Consider the following 7,059-nt stretch of genomic DNA (forward strand, 5'->3'; position numbering starts at 1 on the left):
AAGTATGGTGACCCATACTTGGAATTAGTGCTCTGCATTTATCCCATCCAAAGTGCACACACACAGCAGTGAACACACACACACAGTGAACACACACCCCGGAGCAGTGGGCAGCCATTTATGCTGCGGCGCCCGGGGAGCAGTTGGGGGTTCGGTGCCTTGCTCAAAGGCACCTCAGTCGTGGTATTGAAGGTGGGAGAGAGCGCTGTACATTCACTCCCCCCACCTACAATCCCTGACGGTACGAGACTCGAACCCGCAACCTTTGGGTTACAAGTCCAACTCTCTAACCATTAGGCCATTTGAAATCACTTGAACCCTACCTGATCGAAAAAATCCAGTCTTTCACTCTGCCTGTGTCAATTTGAGTCTTGTTAAAGTTTTAAATCCCTGCCGCCAAGATGCTTCTCTGTCGGTCACGGATTATGGAAAGTGAAACTTAAATCTATAGGGGTGGTTGGATTTATTCACGCACGTTAAAATATTTATTTAAAGCTTCTTTCTTTTCAGATTCTTATTTACAGCATTATCTTAATAGGCTGTATATTAACCTTGGGAGAAAACCGGTAGTTCTATGTGAAATCAGACATTTGAGCACCCCGATATAGCCAAAATGGCAAGATCATAACACCCTGCAAATATTCGACTGTGAGATTAATAGTCGAATCTGGCTCCTCCTATCGAAGCATCGAATCTTCGACTATTCGGGGTCACCCCTAGTAGTTAAAATTATTTTTTCTATTTTTGTTTGGGGAAAAAAAACATAATAGCTATTGCTGAATATTGCTCTTTAGAGTTTAATTGCTCTTAGGTAGAGTAAAATGACAGCATCAGTCTCTCGATTGCGGCTCTTGTTCAAGGACATCTATAGAACACATGGAGAAAGACATTTGTTTGCAACCCATCCATACTTGCAAAAAATTTAACAGATCCTTCTAAATGGCCATCAAAGCAGAAAGATGCTTTTTGCTGCCAGATGGTGTACTTACGCCATCTCTCTGCAAGATCTAATGGGGTCATGCCCAAACAAAACCTTGACTCCTTGGCCTCATTGGAGACATTTTGTACACTAATAAGTATGGTCATTTAATTCTATTATTATTTCAAAAGATTGGTACCGTGCATAGATTTTGAAATTCAGGCAGCAATTTATATAAAATGATTTCTACAAGATCTGTTTTCCATGAGTAAGTCATGGAAATTTGTTGAAGGTCATAGGAAAACCCTGCAATAAAAATCACATCACTGCTTTGATGGTATACTTACGAGCATAGTTGCCTTCCAGGCAGTCGACCTGGGTTTGATTTCTTGGTCAGCGCATTGATTTTGGGTCTGCTTTTGGGTTAATCTTCTTGTACCTGTACAGTGACTATAAAGAACTTGACTGGAATATTTACACACCCTTCAAAAATTTGAGGTTGACAAGTTTTTTTTTTATGGTTTTGAAAGAAGTCTCTTATAGTCACCATGGTTTCAATTATTTGATTAAAATGACAGTAAAACAGTAATATTATTACAGAAATATTATTACCATTTAAAATGACTGTTTTCTACTGTAATATATTTTAAAATGTCATTTATTTCTGTGATGCAAAGCTGAATTTTCAACATCATTGCTCCAGTCTTCAATGTCACATGATCCTTCAGAAATCATTCTGATATGATGATTTCCTGCTTTTTCAGGATTACTTGATGAATAAGGAAGTTCAAAAGAACAGCATTTATTTAAAACAGAAATGTTTTGTACCATTATAAATGTCTTTAATGTCATGTTCGATCCGTTTAATGTGTCCTTTTTAATGGTTTTTAAAATATTTATTACACATCTCTGTCTTCCAGTATCTTTTCTTTTATTTATATAAACAAAAGGACACTCAAGAGTTAAAGTTTTTAGGTGCAAATCATATGATTCTCGTATATTACAGTTTTAGATTATCCCACAGCTCAGCATTATTGAGGCTTGTTGATATGATCATTAATGAGCAGAAATGTGAGATATTGAAAAATGAGATATTTGTGAAGACTAAGGTAATGAGGCATGATGGCACATTGATCATGCATCATCAATACCTCTGTGATCGGTGACGGCAGACACTGTGCTGATGATTCACATTTAGAACTGTTTATTGGAGGATATGATCAATTCACTCCAGGCCACACGCTAATAAGACAGTTTGAGGCTGGTCTGAAATGAGAAAGCCATTTCATCCAAGATTAATCTCTGACTATTGGCATAAAGTCTGATCCACTTTGAGGCTTGATAAAGGTCAAAACCAGGCCCAAGTCATGTCTCTAAATACTGAAACAAATCAAAAGATGAAAATACTAAAGGACTTACTTGACTAAGGTTTTATAAATCTCCTCGATTAAGTTTACAGAAAAGGTATTCAACCACTGGAGTGAAAAACCAGAAGAGAAAACAAAAGAACAGTGTGTGTCTATATGGTGCTCTATGTATGTGTGTGTTATTTTGTTGGAAGTCAGTGTGTGAAGGTCTGGTGTAATCTCTTGTCCATTGTGAGTAATGTGTGTATTTGTGTGTGTGAGAGGTATTTTTGGGTGTTAAGGTGCCATGCTGAGTGTGGAGAAATGGTGCTGCACTGTTAAGATTGTCTGCCCAGCAGTGCAGGTCACTCACTGTGAGTCCTCTACCTCCCACAATCACAGCAGCTTCACTCACACCCCTGGCACACAAGGACAACTTACCGTGCATCTTTTAGGCTTTTTTTTTTCTCTCTCTCTCTGCAGCTCTCTTCTACCGAGGCTCATTCTAGAGGCTCCGTCACCTTTTATTTTAAGCTTTAAGCTCCTCTTCTCTGTTCTTCTGATTGTTCATGGCCTTCTTTCAATCTGTATGAATTTGGAAAGCGTGACATGTAATATCAGGAAAATATTGATGGAATAACCACACTGGACAAGGACATCAATCCTGTTGTCCTAACAATGGTATAATCAAAATCCCATGTAATAGATGCTGCCACCTTAAACACCTTCTACCTTTACCTCTACCTTGCCTTTTAAATGTAAATTTAAGTCCTTAATATGAATTCATTTGGATTGGATTAAAATGTAGATTTAAGGAAGTAGAATTAAAGGAATAGCTCATAAAAAATTGTCCTCAAGCCATCCAATACAGTAAGTAAGTGACAGTAAGTGACGTGACATGTGGCCAAGTATGGTGACCCATACTTGGAATTAGTGCTCTGCATTTATCCCATCCAAAGTGCACACACACAGCAGTGAACACACACACACAGTGAACACACACCCCGGAGCAGTGGGCAGCCATTTATGCTGCGGCGCCCGGGGAGCAGTTGGGGGTTCGGTGCCTTGCTCAAAGGCACCTCAGTCGTGGTATTGAAGGTGGAAGAGAGCGCTGTACATTCACTCCCCCCACCTACAATCCCTGCCGGTACGAGACTCGAACCCTGCAACCTTTGGGCTATGAGTCCAACTCTCTAACCATTAGGCCACGACTTCCCCCCATAGATGAGCTTTTTTGTTCATCGGAACAGATTTGGAGAAATTTAGCATTATATCACTTGCTCACCAGTAGATCCTCTGAAGTGAATGGGTGCCGTCAGAATAAGTCCAAACAGCTGATAAAAACATCATATTAATCCACAAGTAATCCACACAACTCCAGTCCATCAATTAAAAAACAAATCCATAGAGACGTCTTAACTTTAAACCATCACTTCTGACCAAAATAGTCCATAATCCATTGAAAATGTGAAAAAGTCTCCTCTTGTCCTCTCACATTAAAATCCATCGACATATTTGTTTAGGAGTGTTTTGGATGGTTTTCGCTTGTAATCTGTGCTTGATCTGTGCATATTTCTCTTCTGATTGAGACGAGATGTTTTTTTTCACTGGAAAAAGCTATATTTTGGATAGCCGACTCGTATTTTACCTGGAAGCAAAAGTTTGAAGTTAAAAATGCCTTAATTATGGATTTGTTTCTTACAAACACACAGCTTTTCACTTCACAAGATGTTAATTTTTCATTATAGAAAATTCACTAAAATTCATTCAGGCATTTTAAACACCAGCAGAGTCTGTCTGTCTGTCTTTCTTTATTTCTCATTGTTCTTTTAAAAACTTGTTCAGGTCATGGCGTCCTCACAGTTCTCTTCCTTGGTGTCTTTGTTTTGGAAGTAACCGTTCTTTCAGACACATCTGTCATTTCAAAGCCTTGTCTAATCTGACAACCTGTGAGGAGGAAATTTCTCCCAATAGGACTAATGAGAGGACAGGCTCGCTGGCAATTCAGTGTGTGCTGACATACTCCTAGTTTAATCAGATACTACATCTGAAGTCAGTTCACAAATGACACAATGTTCTGCTTGACATTTCACTATACATCAGCGTTGACCATTTTCTTTGACTGTGTTTTATTCATTGTTGCCAGACAGTGTCATTAGGAGTTATTTAGTATTTCTGGAGTGAAAAGTGACATTAAATCTCTTTTATTTTTATTTATTTATTTATTTTTGCTTCTGGATGGGGCAACATACTGCCTCTTGCTTAATACAAGGAACATACACTACTTGAAACTTAAAGGAGGCATCGAGTTGTTCATGTACACTTCCCAATTCAACTGACGCACAATGTCAATGTTTTTTGATCTGAGAAGGACCACAGTGCAACACAGAATTGACTGAATGTGATCTGCGCTTTTTATGCCAATGGCACTGGCAGAAATGTCAAGGAGCCATGTGCAGTGTCACGATTCAGATATTTGCATTTGCCTCAGCTCCAAGAAGTGACTTCTTGAAGTTTCTTTCAGTTGATAAAAATGTATTTCTTTGTCATACTAAAAAAATTCTAATAATTCTGACTTAGTATCTCATAATGAGCAACTTTCTAATAATTACATTGTGTTTCATCATAATGAGATACTAAGTCATTATTATGAGATTTCTCATTATAATAAGATGCTAAGTCGTTATGTATAATTAGGAACTTTCTGATCATTATTGGCTAAGATGTCATAATATTGAGATAAATTCTCATGGATATGACTTAGTATCTCATAATTAGAATTTTATTTTGTTATCTCATGATACATTTTCTCGTAAAATGACTTAGTATTTAATATTGATAAACTTTCTCATAATTATGAGTTGATGTATCATAATATTGAGAGATTTATTTTTTTTTTGGTCACTTTATTTTAAGGTTCAATTTTCGCCATTGACTACGACTTTTGCCTCAACAAACTCCTAATTTGCTGCTTATTAATAGTTAGCAAGGTTATTATTAAGTTTAGGTATTAGGTAGGATTATGGATGCAGAATATGGTCATGCAGAATATGTGCTTTATAAGTACTAATAAACAAATAATGTGTTAATAATAAGCATGCTAATAAGCAACTAGCTAATAGTGAGAATTTGTTCCTATTCTAAAGTGTTACCATTTATTTATTTTTTTTTCAGAATAATTACTTGGTTTCTTATTATTTTTTGAGATACTAAGTCATTATTTTGGGAAAGTTTCTTATAGAATTACATTATTTTTACTCAATCAATATCTTACAGTGCAAATCTGAGAGATGTGCAGGGGAAAAAGCTCTGTCACCATTGCTTTCTGCTATTGATAACAACCGCAACAACCACGCAACATTAAAAATAACTAAAATGAAATGAACTCTCTCCTGCACATGAATTTGGAGAAGCATATGCTGTATTACATATGATACTTTCTCATAACGTGATGGGGACAAAGTCAGCTATAGCAAAAAGTGATGGGGACATGACACCTATGGATCATGACCGCAAGAATCTCACACATACAGTATCTGTTCACAGATACACCATAATATAGCTGATCTTTTCGACATGTTTTTGTTGTATACCTTACTTGCCTGAGAGGAGCAAAAATAAGCATTTCTTTTGCAATTACAAAGATTGAGTGTTCTGTTTGAAACAAAAATGCTAATTACTGTTATCGCAATTTCCTCTCTTTGAATATTCGTGTCATCTTTTCATCCACTTCAGAAGCTTTTCATTACACAAATTAAATGAAGCAAAGGAATTCTGTTTGCTCATGAATTGTGACTAGACGTCCAAATGCAAATTCTTCAATCTTTTATACACACCAATGTCAAACTGCTGAACAGAAAAGGTGTACATATGTATGCTGAGGTGTGATGTCTTCACACAAACATCCATGTCTGAGTATAGCAGATACATTACAGAAATTGATCAAATACAACAACTGAAGCCAGCTAATACCAGATTAAACACAACAAAATAATTGCTTTCCATTGGCAGCAGCACTGAAATCTCTCCAGCTGATGGAGGTAAAGATGGAAAGTGATAAATAACCTACAATATCATCTCATCATCAGAATATCAGGCCAAAAACAAGTCGCTGCAGCCAAATGCAAAACAGACTCAATATTACACCACATAATAATGTTACGAGGCGACTGAGACGAGAGGCGTGCGGATCCATGTGCAAAGCTTTTATTAAAAGACGTGGTTAAAAACAGGCAAGGGTCAGACAATGGCGGACAGGTATATTGGGACAAGACAAAGGAGTAGTTCAGTAGACAGGCGTGGTTGATCTCCGGCGAACACTATCCAAACAGGGTAATCCAAAGGGATAATCCGAAACACAGGCGATGGTCCAGGTGAGGGGTAAACAGTGTCCAAACAGGGCGAGACGAGAGGGGTAATCCAAAACAGGCAAACAATCCAGGGTATGCAGAGAACAGACAGAACAAGATAACCAGACAAGGATCAAGACACGGGATAGACCGGCAAAAACAAGACTCAATTATGAACTAGGACTATGACAGGGAAACTAGAACGGCTTCGTAAAGTAGCTATCAGCTAACATGCGATATGCTCTTACAATACTCGGCAGTGAGAGAGAGGAAGTCCATGGCTTATGTAGGGTGTGTGATTGGCTGCAGCCGTGTGCGTAATCAGAGTGAAATGGATTGTGGGAACTGAAGTCCAGGATAAGTGTGACAGTCTGTGTAGTGTGAGAGTCCATGTGGTGGATAATGACCTCTGGTGGTGAACAAACGGAAGTTCATAGACCGGATT

The sequence above is a fragment of the Sinocyclocheilus rhinocerous genome, unplaced genomic scaffold, assembly GCF_001515625.1.
Source record: "Sinocyclocheilus rhinocerous isolate Xijiao unplaced genomic scaffold, SAMN03320098_v1.1 scaffold275, whole genome shotgun sequence".
In the NCBI taxonomy this organism is placed as follows: domain Eukaryota; kingdom Metazoa; phylum Chordata; class Actinopteri; order Cypriniformes; family Cyprinidae; genus Sinocyclocheilus; species Sinocyclocheilus rhinocerous.